The sequence below is a fragment of the Oryctolagus cuniculus genome, chromosome 1, assembly GCF_964237555.1.
Source record: "Oryctolagus cuniculus chromosome 1, mOryCun1.1, whole genome shotgun sequence".
Classification (NCBI taxonomy): Eukaryota; Metazoa; Chordata; class Mammalia; order Lagomorpha; family Leporidae; genus Oryctolagus; species Oryctolagus cuniculus.
Window position 1 is genome coordinate 92,915,101 of NC_091432.1, and position 15,015 is coordinate 92,930,115.

General features: G+C 45.1%; 1 long non-coding RNA gene across 1 annotated transcript; it reads left to right on the forward strand.

Annotated features, from left to right (window-relative positions):
• Positions 1–549: 549 nt before the first annotated feature.
• On the forward strand, positions 550–7,269 carry LOC127483397 (uncharacterized). Its single transcript, XR_007909569.2, has 3 exons — positions 550–919; positions 1,163–1,301; positions 4,062–7,269. It is a non-coding gene; the product is annotated as an uncharacterized lncRNA (long non-coding RNA).
• The last annotated feature ends 7,746 nt before the right edge of the window (positions 7,270–15,015 follow it).

Below are 15,015 nucleotides of genomic sequence, written 5' to 3' on the forward strand. Positions count from 1 at the left end.
GATGGGTATTTAAATCGCAGTTGTACCACATATCATTTTTTTAGTCATTCGCTCTGTCTTCATTTGATGCGTCTTGCATATTCTCATCCTTGATAGCTACATGAATATCCTCATCTTACAGTCATCATGAAGATTCAGTGAGATAATGCAGGTACAAGATCGAGTGCTGAATCTGGCATTTATGTGTGTTTAATAGAAGACAGCTATTGCTCTAATATTACTCTACCATAAGAACCTTGAAAATGTAATAATTAAAAATGATAAAATAGCTGTCTTCTCAGTTTGGCCATTTTTATTATTTTTAGATATGCCCGGTGTTACTGCAATGCAGTTTCTTGCAAATTCCAAATATCGTCTTTTGGTAGCACTCTGCTGGGGAAGATGATGTAATGGAACGACTTGCATTTGCTCTTCAGATGGCCTTCAGGGTCCCATCTCAAACGCCATAAGCTTGAGCAGGGTTATTAGAGCCCACCCCTGACCTCATAAAGCAGTGGCAGGCCATGTCACAGCGCTCCAGGCCGCCTGGCAGATGGCTCCGCAGCTGGAGCACAGGCTGCCTGGGCCTCCCCTGGGAGTCGGCCCGCTCGAGGAAGAGCTGCGCCACCGCCCGTCCGCCGCCACAAGGTGGCGCCAGATCGCGATTAGGGGGATTAGGGCTCATCCTGGCCCTGGCTGGCTTCAGTCACCTACCTCCAGTGGTGGTGTGGACTAAAATGTGGGCGCAGGTTCGTCAAGCGCAAGGAGAAAAGGGGAGGTTTTCAAACGCCTCTTTTAAAGCGATTTTCCCCTTGGCCTTTAATTCCTGAAGTAGGCACTATACTGTTTTTTATTGCCATTTCTTGGCACAGAGAGACAGGATAGAGACCTGGTCTTCGTGGCAGGCAGCCAAGTATCTGCTGGCCTGAGCTTCTAGCAGGTATTTACAGAACCCCGAGGCTGGCACTGGTCTCATGGCATCCCAGGGGCAAAAGAAAGTATGTCAGAGAAATTACGGGACAGGATGGGAGAAACGGGAGAGAGATTCCCCAGACAGCGGTGGGAGCAGGAGGGTGTGTTTGGTTGGGGGAGTGGGGTGTAGGGCATGACCCAGGTTGTGCAACAGGTCAGTGCCCCCTTTTTTTCCAATTCTTTTTAGAGATTTTATTTATTTGTTTGATAGGTAGAGCTACAGGCAGAGAGAGGGAGAGACAGAGAGGCAGAGGTCTTCCATTTGCTGCTTCACTCCCCAAATGGCCAAAATCACTGGAGCTGGGCTGATCTGAAGCTAGGAGCCAGGAGCTTCTTCTGCATCTCCCCATGTGAGTACAGGGGCCCAAGGACTTGGGTCATCTTCCATTGCTTTCCTAGGCACATTAGCAGGGAGCTGGATCGGAAGTGGAGCATCCAGGACAAGAATCGATGCACCAGTATGGGATGCTGGCAGCACAGGTAGAGGCTTAGCTACCCTGCCCCTGCACTGGCCCCAACAGTTCAGCTCTTGCAGGTGCGTCGGCAGAGCACTCACCGCTGGTCGGTCTTCTTTGAGACACAGCATCACTTGTGATGCTCCCAGCTCCGTGCAGCCTCAGGGGAGGGAAGGCAGGGCCAGGGCCGGGGCTCTGGAGACAGGCCGCAGGCAGAGGACAGGACCGCAGCTCTCCCTTCCACTCGGAGCCAAGCCTGGGCCTTCCAGGCTCTCCACAACCAGTACTCCTCCTACTGTCCCCTCCTCTCCTCTGCCCAGCCCTGCCTTCCTCCTGGTATTCAAGTCCACACACACTCTTCCTGCTTCTTGGTTTTTGGGGTCCCTGCACCCCCAGAATGCCCTGCTCAGCATCCTCTCCACCTCCTGCTGATGTTCCCATGAGGCCTTTTCTGACCACCCCATTTAAACCTGCAATTCTCTAACCTTCATTTTTCTCCCAAGCACATAGCACCTTAAATACACAATGTTTCATTTGTTTTCTTGCTTACATTTTCCCTTCCTGGATGCAAGTTCCAGGAGGAGGCACAGTTTTGCCCTGCACCCTTCATCCCTAGGCTGGTACCTCGTGCATTCACGTTAGGGGTGGGGAACATCTGGCCCTGCCAAGGCAACCACGGGCGGCACTCCAAATTCAATAAATCTGTATCAGTTTTGCATTGATAAATTTGTATGGCCTGTGAATGAAGTTATAAGTATCCGAATGGCTCTTGGCAGAAAAAAAAAAAAAGCCTATTCCTGCTAGGCTCTGAGAGCATGTTTGCCATGCAGTAAATGAATCCCAGACTGGCTGTTCGCAGCACCATGTCACTGGTGGGGCGCAGACGCACAAGGGACGCTGGAGTTGGAGCTCAAGAGGCTCACACAGAGGTAGCGAGGGAGCGGTCCTGTCGGACGAGGCGTAAGAGTGCCCGTGTCTTTGAGACTCAGCAGTGGAGTCGTGCCAGAGGGGAGGTAACCCAGCTGACTTTGGGGTGCAAAGGACTAATGCCCTACTGGCCAGACCCTGGGAGTCTGGGAACGCAACCCAGGATGAAGCTGCACCCCCACCAGGGAAGGCAGTCACATCTGGAAAGTGACACCCATGAGGTGTTGGCAGGCAAAACTCGGTCAAGACCCACGCAAACCGAGCAGTGTAGACAAGTGTTGTGTGTGTTGGCCTTGTCGTGGCTCCAGTCCAGAGTCATCCCCACCCCCGCAAGTGTGGTCTGCTCTCACCTCAGCCTAAGGCTTTGCTGGCTCCAGTGCACACCCCAAGGCCTGTCCTGGGTTATTTTCTAAGCAGGGGTAGCAAGTCAAAACTGAGTTGGGTATAGGGGCAGGCCTGACATAGGAGGTGTAGAAGGCACCATCTCAGCCCACTTCCCGGCAGAGACTCCCACTCGTGAGATCCTCGGGGACCGAGCACTTCACGTCCATCTTCATCTTTAATCCTTGCTGCAACCTCACAAGAGAGGCAGTTTCCTACAGCTTGCTTGCGGAGGCGAGTGGGCCCCAGAAAGGCTCCCAGAGGAGGTGTGGTGGCCGTGTGGGGGTTGGTGGGGGATGGTTGTCTCTCCAGACAAGTCCCTGACACTGTGTGTGTTATTCTGAACCACATCGCCGCAGGAATCAACACCCGCAGGCCGGGCTGCTTCCTGCCCGGTTCCTCCAGGCCTGTCACCAGCTTGCCTGAGCCGTGTCAGTGTGACCTCCCGCTCTGGATAGAGTACCGTGTGGTCTGGCCAGCATCCAGATACAAAGGAAACAAAGAGGGCACAAGTCAGGCTGAACCCTTGTGCTCTTCCTGGCAGTCTCGAGGCAGATTCCTGGGGCAGGTGGACAGACCCAGCTCCCCAAGCACCAGAGACCCCTGGGCCCCTCACTGAATCTCAATGTTGACTGAGCTGGAGAAGGCTCCTGAGACACCCACACCAAAAAGTTTGCCCAGTAAGTCCTGAAGTCTCTGCGTGGGGTCCCAGGCTGCAGCTGCCAGCCCCAGTGGGGCTTCAAGTGGCACCAAACAGAGTTCATTCAACAAAGGTACTCATTCAGTGCACAGTTTCTTAGCACCCACTATGTGCCAGGACTTCTGAAACTGCCTATGAGTTAACCCCATGGGTTGTGAGTCTCCCAGGTTTCTGAAGGGTCTTTTTTTGGTGGAAATAGGAATATGAGAACTGTTAACAAGGCCACGTCCAGGGAAGTTTGTCATTGGTACTCTGGGCTGCACTTTACTAAGGCTGCTCTTGGCTCTTGCATTCTCCATAGCTATCTAAGATATCCCTGCTGCACTGCAGGTCAGAGGCACTGTTATGGTGTTCTTGGTTATAAAGTTACAAAATAATCCTATAATTTGAATCTTCACTTAGACACTCAAATGGGTAAAGTTACCAATTTTGAGTCTCTCTCTTTTTAAAAAAATATGTATTTAAGAGGAAGAGGAGAAAGAGAGAAAGTGAGAGAGCAAGAGACTTCATCTGCTAGTTCACTCCCCAGATGTCCAGAATGGCCTGGGCTAAGCTGGGTTGAAGTTAGGAGCTGAGAACTCAATTTGTGTCTTCCACATGGACAGCAGAAATTCAAACTACATGAGCCAATCCCACTGTCTCCCTAGGTCTGCGTTGTCAGGAAGCTGGAATCAGGAGCCAGAGCTGGCATTGAACTTGGAGCCTCCAACAAGAGATGTGAGTGTCCCAATTCGCATTATAGCCACCCCAGGTCTCATTCTTCAGAGATCCAGGTAAATTTATTCAGGTGAGTGTTGATAATTGATTAATTACAAACCCCTTTAAAATTGCATTTCAGAGGAAAATATTCTACCTGCACTTAAAGGAAGAACTGCTGGTGGCCACCATGAAGGGCCTACCCTGCTCCTGAGGAGGAATGTAAATGCAGATTATCCCCTGAAACTCATTTTTTTTAAATGGAGTGAGCAGCCACTTGTCAAATGACCCTGGAGGGTCCAGACATCGCTTGGTTTAATGCCAGGTAACTGAGGTGTTCTTTAATTTCAAGAGGATCCAATCTATCTCTGTAGTGAACTCCAACTAGATATTGTGTCTCAAATTGCTTCCACAGAAACCAAATAGCACTTTGGAACTTGATGTACTACCTGATAACAAAGAACCTTGTCCTTGGCACTGTACATTGGGTGGAGTGGATGCTGCTGGTGCTCCTCCCCATTGTCTGGATGTGTTTGCTGGTAATGCCTGCACCTGCCAGTCTCCCTGCAGGCTTGCTCTCGGGCTACAGGAGGCTTTGCTGCAAAGGCCTTGGACTTGACCTTCCCTGAAGCAGCCCTTCACCAATGACTGAAGGGGAAAGGAGTACGGAAGTCCAGCTCAGGTGTAAAACTTCAGGTTTCCCCCCAAGGACCAGGTTGCTGTCATCATTAGAAGAATTCTGCCTGCATCACATAGCTCTCGGTTTTCTCCTCCCCTGTTCTGCTTTCAGCCTTCTAGATCCGTTTTTCCTGGTCCCATTTCTTCATAAGTTGCTGGCATGTGAATTTCTCTATTAGGATCTTTGGGAAGTAATCATGCCTCCGTCTGTACGCAGACTTCTCCAAAAGGCACATTACCTCCAACCAGAAGACTCGGTGAACTGAAGCATCAGCTCACCTCCTCAGCCCCGTATGCCTTCCGCTGTGCTCTTCCTGGGGGCTTTCACAGCATTTAACAGGCTGCAAGTTTGATTCAGAATTCCTTGAGGGCAGAAATATGTCTCAGTTATTGTTTTAATTTTTAGGGAAATGACTGAGTAAACCACGTGTTGCTGAGCACTCACAAAGTCCCAGGAGCTCACTAAGCATGGAGGTACAGAGAAGGCATTGGACGAAAGTGGCATTCAACACTCCTTGCAAAGGCACACTGAGTGCTGCATTATTTTAATTTTCTGGTCATGTATTTTTATGGATATTTTTCCAATTCTCAATCTATTCTTTTTTTAAAGAATATTTATTTAATTTTAAAGATTTATTTTATTTAAAAGAGTTACAGAGCAAAGTAGAGACAAAGAGAGAGAGAGAGAGAGAGAGAGAGAGAGAGAGAGACGTCTTCCAGCCACTGGTTAACTCCTCAAAAATGGCCGCAATGTCTGGAGCTGAGCTGATCTGAAGCCAGGAGCCAGGAGCTTCTTCCGATCTCCCACACGGGTGCAGGGGCCCAAGGACTTGGGCCATCTCCTGCTGCTTTCCCAGGCACATCAGCAGGGAGCTGGATTGGAATTGGAGCAGCTGGGAGGCAAACCGGTGCCCATATGCAGGTCAGGGCTTTAACTTGTTGTAGCGCAGCACCGGCCCCTCAAACTATTCTAAAACAAAGGCTGCTGGCCTGTTGCCTTCTTGGAGAACGAAGAATTGGGAATCAAGTAAATTATCTCAGTGGTTACAGTCAGAAGCAGATAGTTTACAATTCATGTCTGGATTCCAACACATAAATGAATTGCTAGAAAAAATCTTTATGTCCTCATATTGTCACAACCTGAGGCCAGATTGCTTAGATAAAAAGGCTTGCTAAAGAAAAGAAAAACCACTCTAATACTATGACATATTAAACACGTCTCCAAACCACAAACAGTATTGAGGACTTCTGATTTGCCCTGATTGATGCCATCCAAAAGGCGGCAGAGGTCCTTGATCTTTTTTGGCATCAAGGTTTTCTTCACAAAGCCTCCTTGAGCTCATCAGCCATCAGGAAGACGTCAGTGGTTTAAGAGAGAAAAGCTTAAACATCTCCTGAGGTCAGACCTACCAGTGTTATGGGGTTGTAAGCAAAGGCAGTTAGGTTCCAGAATGGACAGTCAGGCAGAAGCAACAAACTGAGATGAGCTGCTTGGATCCTGCCCAGCGGTGAGGCCAACTGTTGAGTAAATGAATGACAACTGCCAGTGGTTAATTGGATCCTATTTGTGGCTCATGAAAGAAAACTGGATCATGGCTCAGAGGCAACCTGATAGGCTGGACCCATAAATGAGTTAAAAAGAAAAAGCTGACTTGTGATTATTATTTATTCCTACTCCTTGGACCCAAAGAGAACTTTCTTATTAAATAAAATGTATGAAGTGAATGAGTCAGGAGTCAAGAGGGAGATGAGAATGAATCAGGAACCCCCCAGTCCATGACTGGACGATGTCCAGGCTTCCTTACACAGTTTGATATGTAAGGAATACGATGAAACCGTAAGCTGGATCAGGTAACTAAACCTAACACAAATTAATCCGGGTTTCCTTTCCTTCTTTAAGCATGTTGAAGAATTTCTCAAATTTCAGCCATATGACATGAGTATTATATGACTCCCGAAGATAAATAAATCAAGTAACTTGTATTAACTAGATCTGTTGCTTATAAATGTACTACTGTGTTTTGTTTCTAGTACTCCTACTGGAAGTAGCACTCAGGATATTGCAATGAATATCAGAAGTTTCAAATGCAAGTTTCATGAACAGGATCTTATATGGCACATATAATGCTATTATAAAATGATACAAGGGACCAGTGCTGTGGCTTAGTGGGTAAAGGCACTTCCTACAGTGCTGGCATATCATATGGGTGCAGGTGCAAGTCCCAGCTGCTCCACTTCCAATCCAGCTCTCTGCCATGGTCTGGGAAAGCAGGGAAAGATGGCCCAAGTCCTTGGGTCCCTTTACCCACATGGGAGACCCAGAAGAAGCTCCTGGCTCCACGCTTTGGATCAGCCCAGCTCCGGCCATTGTGGCCATTTAGAGAGTGAACCAGAGTATGGAAGACTTCACTCACTCTCTCTGCCTCTCCCTCTCTATAACTCTGAGTTTCAAATAAATAAATCTTAAAAATAAATAAAATGATACAAAATTATTCTGATCAAAAGTAATAAAGGTGCTCACTTTTCCCACATCTTGCCCCAATGTGATTTATCTTTTCTCAAGAATAACGAATATGTGTTCTTGGCAAGCAATGGCAAGCATTGTTAATTCTATGTCGTTATTTCCTATGGATTCTGACTATGGCCTTAGAGTCCTTAGTATGATGCTGCAGGCAGTGTGTACCAACTTATAGGGAGACCTGGGTAGAACCCTGCATGCTGTTCCTTCTTATATGGATTAGGAGAGGGTGAGTTAAGACATGGTGAGGAAGGGAATTGTGGAGCTGTTAGCCACAGCCTTTCTCTACAATGGCGACACTAACTGAAGGCTTACCATGTGCCAAGTGCTATTCTCCAAGCCTAAATGGTATTAACTCGTTTCATCCTCACAAAAATTCAATACAGAAGATACTCAATTTTTCTCCTGTAAAAATGGAATAAGGTGGCTCAGGAAAGTTAAGACACTTGCCACAGTGCGCACAACTGGTAGCTGTCACATGTGGGCTTTGAGCACATGCCTTCTGGCTCCAGATCCTGTGCTCTGAACCACTAAGCTAAAAAGAACTCAGAAGAGATAGATAACGCACAGAGACTAAGAAAGGTGTGGGGGGGAAATGAAATGAAGGAAAAAAAGAAGGGACAAGTGAGAAAAGGAAAACAAATCTATATAAGCACAATAATTTTTCTAGGATGGTAGATTCCTATGCTTTGAAAGATGTCTTTGGTCAAATAATGCTTCAGAAAGTTCATGGAAATGGAGTTAAAAGATAAATTTATTATGGCACATTTTTTACACCCATGAATAATTTTTATAATACATACTTCCATGAACATTTCAAAACCCTCTCATATGCATGGATTTTATTTTTTGCACCAAAAATAAACTTCTTTTAGTTCCATTTCCAGCAACTTTTTGATGTACCCTCTTATGTGTGTTTTATGTGGTTGTTATACCTCATGGCAGACCATACATATGCATGTGTGTGTGTGTTCTTCAGCATGCTAACAAACTTAGCAACATCATGACAACACATTCTTGTTTTTTTGAAAAATATTTGCTTATTTATTTGAAAGTCAGAGTTATACAGAGAGGAGAGGCAGAGAGAGAGGTCTTCCATTCGCTGGTTCACTCCCCAATTGGCCGCAATGGCAGGAATTGTGTCAATCTGAAGCCAGGGGCCAGGAGCTTCCTCCGGGTCTCCCACACTGGTGGGGGGCCCAAGGACTTGGGCCATCTTCTACTGCTTTCCCAGGCCATAGCAGAGAGCTGGAGTGGAAGTGGAGCAGCTGGGACTTGAACTGGTGCCCATATGGGATGCCGGCACTGTAGGCAGTGACTTTACCCAATATTCCACAGCACTGGCCCCCATGTTTTTTTAAATACAAGAAAATGCTATAAAATTTGACCTTTTCCAATTATTCCAATGAAAGTCCATTTTCTGAAGAGTGAAAGGTAAATGTCAAATGGCTGAATCAGACTACTGAAAAGGTTACGGCAAAGGCAGGGCATTGCCATAGTTCTCTTAGCATGAGACATGGTAATAAGTGAATTTAATTTATTCTGAAAAGAGCATTCTTATGGTGATACGAGCATCTGTATTCTTGGACAATAAGTAGGAACAAAATGCGGGGCAGTGAATTTCAATACTCACTTCCTGAATGTCCGCATCAAAGTTTTCTCTCATGATTTAGGAGAAAAAATGTTGTGATGTCTTGTACATTCCTGAGAGCTAACACTGTCCCCATAGTTGATCAGTGGAGAATGATAAAAGCCTTGTGACTTGCAGAGTGGGCACTAGAGGAAGAAGAAAGATGAAAAATACTCAGTTCTTTTTATTTTTTTAAGTCATTTTTTGTTTATTTTTAATTTTTTCAAGGTGAAAAAATTTCATGTATTTCATAGTGATACTTCTCACCCTACTCTCCCTCCTCCTTCAATTCTTATTCTTTTAATGTTTACAAAAGTCCACTTTCAGTTTATTTTATTGTGGTCCTAATGTCTGTAGCCCCCTCACCCAGATTTGCTTGTTGAAATTCTGTTCTCACAGGTGGTGGCATTTGGAGGTGGTACCATTGGGCAGTATTAGATCGTGGGGTAGGAGCCCTCGTGGGTGGGATTAGTATCCCTACAAAAGAGGCTGCAGAGAGCCGCCCACCCTTTCTACCCGGGGAAAGTCCTCCACCTGTGTCTCAGGAAGCAGGCCCTCCCCACGCACCAAATCTACTAGTGCTGTGATCTTGCACCTCCCAGCTTCCAGAACAATGAGGAATATATGTGTGCTAGTTCTGAGCTGTTGTTGTAGTAGGCAAAATAGACTAAGACATCAATCTTTCTTTTGATTTTTCCTTCAGTGTCCCAGGCAACATTATACTTAGCAAAGATCATGGTTGTTATGAATATACAGTGAATTTCATAGATTAAAATCACCCCTATCACTCAGTAAGATGGCATTCAATAAATCATTCCAATAGAAGTGTGCAAAAAGTGGATAAGTTGATTATCCATCAAATGATACTAATATGAAAAAAATATAGGCCGGCGCTGCAGCTCACTAGGCTAATCCTCCGCCTGCGGCGCCGGCACACCGGGTTCTAGTCCTGGTCGGGGCGCCGGATTCTGTCCCGGTTGCCCCTCTTCCAGGCCAGCTCTCTGCTGTGGCCCGGGAGTGCAGTGGAGGATGGCCCAAGTGCTTGGGCCCTGCACCCCATGGGAGACCAGGAGAAGTACCTGGCTCCTGCTTCAGATCAGTGTGGTGCGCTGGCCGCAGCACGCCGGCCGCAGCGGCCAATGGAAGGTGAACCAACGGCAAAAAGGAAGACCTTTCTCTCTGTCTCTCTCTCTCACTGTCCACTCTGCCTGTCAAAAAAAAAAAAAAATATATATATATGTATAGATCATATAGGTGGCCAATGGCTCTATTTAGTCAGTTGTATAAAAATAAAAAAAAAATTGATTCCAAAAGAAAGATGTTTTATCAAACTCATCCTGGGGAAGTGTTTTTAAATGTTCCTCTGGAAACTTTTATAGCTATAGCTATAAACATATTGTAAGGGAGAAAAATTCAAGCAATCATGATAATAATTCATAAAAAGAAAATTGTATATTTCCTTAATTGCCCAGGTCTTTTAGAGAGTTCAGGGTGTATCTCTCACTTCAGCCATAAACAAAAAAAAAAAAAAAAAAAAAGAGATTCAGACTATGAGTCAGCACTTTGTACCATCAGATATTTAGCTGAATTTTCAACATCCATCCATTTTAGGATGCTGGGCTGCACTCCTGCGCAGCCTTTAATTAACTTGCTCACTCGGAAACCTGTGCTCCCCACATCAAAGGGCAGAGTCGCTCACGTGTGCTCGTATCTAGCACCATTGCACAGAGCTGCACAAATGATTGGCATGATGCTCATCAACCCCCTTTGGCTCACAGTGATGAAGGAAACTGTCAAAAGCGAGAGGCAGACTGCAGCTCTGTGCTCAAGTCAGACCCGGGCCTGTGCACCTGGAGAAATACCATCTGTGTCTGGGACTCTTCCTTGGCCAGCAGCTGATAATCAATCCTGACAGTGATTCTATTAGGGGACTGATTGATCAGTGGGCCTGGTTGGCAAATACTGACCTAGAGAATCTCCATTTTAATTGAAGGTCTCATTTCACTCTTCATGTGGCAGTAAGATTCTTTCATACTGAAACAGTCCCGGGAGGGTGGGCTAGACGGCCCAAATAAAGTCAAAACATTTGCTCCCGAGCCCATGCCTTCTCCTCCCTGACTCATGGCCACTGTATTTACGGCTGCTCCTCTGAGAAGGCCTCGGCATTGCGTGCTCATGCTGAACTCCTGCTATTGCTCAAGCCGCCCCCTGCCCTGGAATAAACGTCTCCATCCTTTATTCTTTGTTTTTATAAATATCATGGGATTCAGGACGCCCTCCCCCATCGGAGATGGGTTCAGACACTCGTCCTATTCCTTTCGATCCTTGGTAGTTTTAAGCAGATTCTGCTCATTTGTTTTACGTGCCTAGTAAAATCTATTTCTCAGTTTCAGAACAATGAGACTCGCAGAATAAAGCCGTATCTGAATAGGTTAAGCTGAGAAATTTGGGTCATGACAACATTGGGAAGGTCACGCTCCTCTTCCCTTCACCTTCTCCCCTGATGCAGGTTACAAAAGCTAGGAAGGACTCCCGACCTTCCTGGGAAGCAGGACGTCAGACCTCCCTCCAGAAGTGGAAGAGAACACGCTTACCTCTGAAGACGTGGGGGTCACGGCGAAGAATCTGTGCAGACGTTAGGCCTTGCTCAGTTCCCTCCAAATCATGACACGGGGTGACATTCTCTTAGCCATAGACATCTCCACAAGTGTACTCTCCCTCAATCGTGGCATAAAATACAAGTTTATTTATTTGAACCTTCATTTCTGAAGGCTGCCATGTCACACGAAACTTATACTAAGTAAATCTGCATGTGTTTCCCTTGTTAATCTGCTTTTTTAAATTTTTTTTTTTATTTGGGGGCCTCATCATCATGGATCTAGGGTGGATGAGAAAAAGATGTTTTCTTCCTTTACATCTGCAGTCCCTTTGGAGCCAAATCTCTTTGCTCATAGACTTCTTTGCTTAATACTCTTGCCTGTCACTTGACTGGGCACATACTGGAAGGTGCAGTGTTCAGGTATAGTCTTTTTCCTCATCTAGAGACCCAAATATAAACCGCATAATGGTACAACCACTTCTAGTAGGGCCAATCCAGACCACCAGGAAATACGAGGCAGGCATAAGTGTCATTCCTGGATCATAGCCTGTGAATTGGTGTCCTCCGGAGTTCACGCTCCAAAAGGATGATAGTGCAGTAAGGTTTGCTACTGTGACCACACAGCTACTCCCTGCAGGCCAAGCCTTGCCCACTCCTTACTCTTCACTCCTTGCCTCCTCATGGCAGACCCATCACCAGAGAACAGGACAAAAGCCCTGTGCTTGTACACCAATGCTTGGTTTTACTCTCTGTTGTTCTCAATACTCTGAAAATGAGAAATAGCACAAATGCAATCTGATTTTACCAATCAAACAAAACAGATGACAAGAATTGACTTCAAACTACAAGGGATGGAAAGGAATAGAAAATGAGGATCTGAACTTAGGGCTCTTGTAACCAAAGGAAAAATGGGACTTAATCTAACTATGAAGAATGTTTACTAAGCACCTATCATGTGCCAGGCACTGTGATAAATATTTTTCTTGCATAGTCAAATTTATTTTAATTCATGCTTATAAAACCTGTACAAGGTAGACACTATCAATATCCCCATTTGGAAATGACACAACTGAGATGTGTAGAGGCTGGTATCTTATACTCACAGGCTAGAGAGAAATTGAGATAAATGCACTTCAACTTATTAATCACTTTATTTTAAAATGTGAGCCTGACTGTGGTGCAAATATAAGATTTAAAGCCAGAGGCTGGGAGGCTTGTGACTGTCCTTGGAGATATGCCTTTAGTTAAGCTCATAATTTTAAAAATCTTTCTTCAGGGCCGAAAGAGAAACAAAGAAAGGAGAAGTGTTCATCTTTTAGAGTGTTATTTGAGGGGCCAGCGCCATGGCTCACTTGGTTAATCCTCCGCCTGTGGCACCGGCATCCCATATGGGCGCCAGATTCTAGTCCCGGTTGTTCCTCTTCCAGTCCAGTTCTGCTGTGGCCCGAGAGGGCAGTGGAGGATGGCCCAAGTGCTTGGGCCCTGCACCCGAGTGGGAGACCAGGAAGGGGCACCTGGCTCCTTGCTTCGGATTGGTGCAGTGCCGGCCGAAGCGGCCATTTGGGGAGTGAACCAACGGAAGGAGGCCTTTCTCTCTGTCTCTCTCTCTCTCTCTCACTGTCTATAACTCTACCTGTCAAATAAAAAAATAGTCTTTGAAAAAAAAATCTTTCTTTACATTTGGTTTACCTTTCATCTTCCAATGGAAATGAAATTAGAAGAGGTGCCATTCAGCTGTCCTTTGAGAAAAGTCTGCTGACTTGACTTTAGGACATGAACTTGGAACAATAATAGGGGCCACTTGGTGAAAGGCAGTTTCTTCTACTCAGAAACTCATGGTCATGCCTGTTACATGTCTCCGAACTGTTATCTTATGAAGTTATGCTAAATGAAAAGATACTGAGGGGTCTGCACATCTTTTCTGGAGTGGGCGGTCCTTGGCGTGGAGGCCAGTCTCCTGCATGGCACAACACAAACACTTCCTGGATGTTCCATTATTTTAATTTGCTGATATCGCATTTTGAATGAGGTTAATTTGTCACAGCTGCCAATTCAATTATTGTCATGCAACATTTATAAATGGACTTTTTGTATCACTAAGTAATTTCTCAGTAACTAATATGCATATATACAAAAATCTGAATAAACATTTTTACTGTATTTTCTGATCATGATTACACTAGGATTCTTTCATTTAAATTAAGTCAAAGTTAGGGCTAAACATTTTTTATGATGATTTAATGTTTGAAATCAAGTTTGCATTTGAAGATTCCCTTTATTGAATATAAAAAGCAGCTTTTCCAGTTAATGTCCAGCATCCTCTGAAAGTTGATTGTCTTAGGGAAAAGAGATGAACCTTTGTTTCTCTCTTTTACTTGCTTAAGATGCCACCTGACATCATCAGTAAGTAATATCAACCTTCTAGTGAATGAATATGAATGTAAATTTCTATTTTACATATTTGGGGAAGATGACAGGAAATATTGAAAACAATATGAATATTTGAAAATTTCCACATTATTTTCCCTTTTACATTCACTAGCCAAATGTGAGAATTCTTCCATAAATGCCCTGAGAAATGATTCAAATTGTGCTTTAATTGAACCAATAAATAACATTGAGACTTTGGTACTTCTCCAATAAGTTATACTTTTTTTGGAGAGTAATTTTTCAATCCTCTTAAAAGATATAACTTAGGGGCCGGCACTGTGGCGCAGTGGGTTAATGCCCTGGCCTGAAGTGCCAGCATCCCATATAGGCGCCGGTTATAGTCCGGCTGTTCCTCGTCCCATCCAGCTCTCTGCTATGGTCTGGGATAGCAGTGGAGGATGGCCCAAGTCCTTGGGCCATTGCACCTACATGGGAGACCTGCAAGAAGCTCCTGGCTCCTGGCTTCGGATTGGCACAGCTCCAGCTGTTGTGGCCATCTAGGGAGTGAAAAAGTGGGTAGAAGACCTCTCTGTCTCTACCTCTCTCTGTAACTCTTTCACATAAATAAAATAAATCTTTTTTAAAAAAAGATACAACTTAAAGAGTTTTTGAATGTCCACATTAGCTACAAAAGAAATCGGTGAGGCATTTTACATGTGTACATACACTCACACACACACATACTTGGGCCATGTTTTCAGAGTTCAGTGGATGAAACACATTATCATTGTTAAGTGTAATGTTTTAAAGAGATGACTCAGAATTTAGCATAAATGTAAGCCTGTTCTGCACAGACAGCATCAATCTTACTTCTTTGGAGGCTAAGTAAGCAGATGATTCTTTAAATGGTCATAGATTAGTTTTCTTTATAGTTCAAGAGTAGAAGTCACCAGCAGGGAATTCACATTAAACCACACAGGGAATTAACTGGGTCAATCTCTTGCCATCTCTGACCCTTTCCCAGGCAGATACTACATGACAGTCACATCATCACAACAGTCACACCCAAGAAAGCAATTTGTCAAACAAGCACCAGACAACTGGGAATAA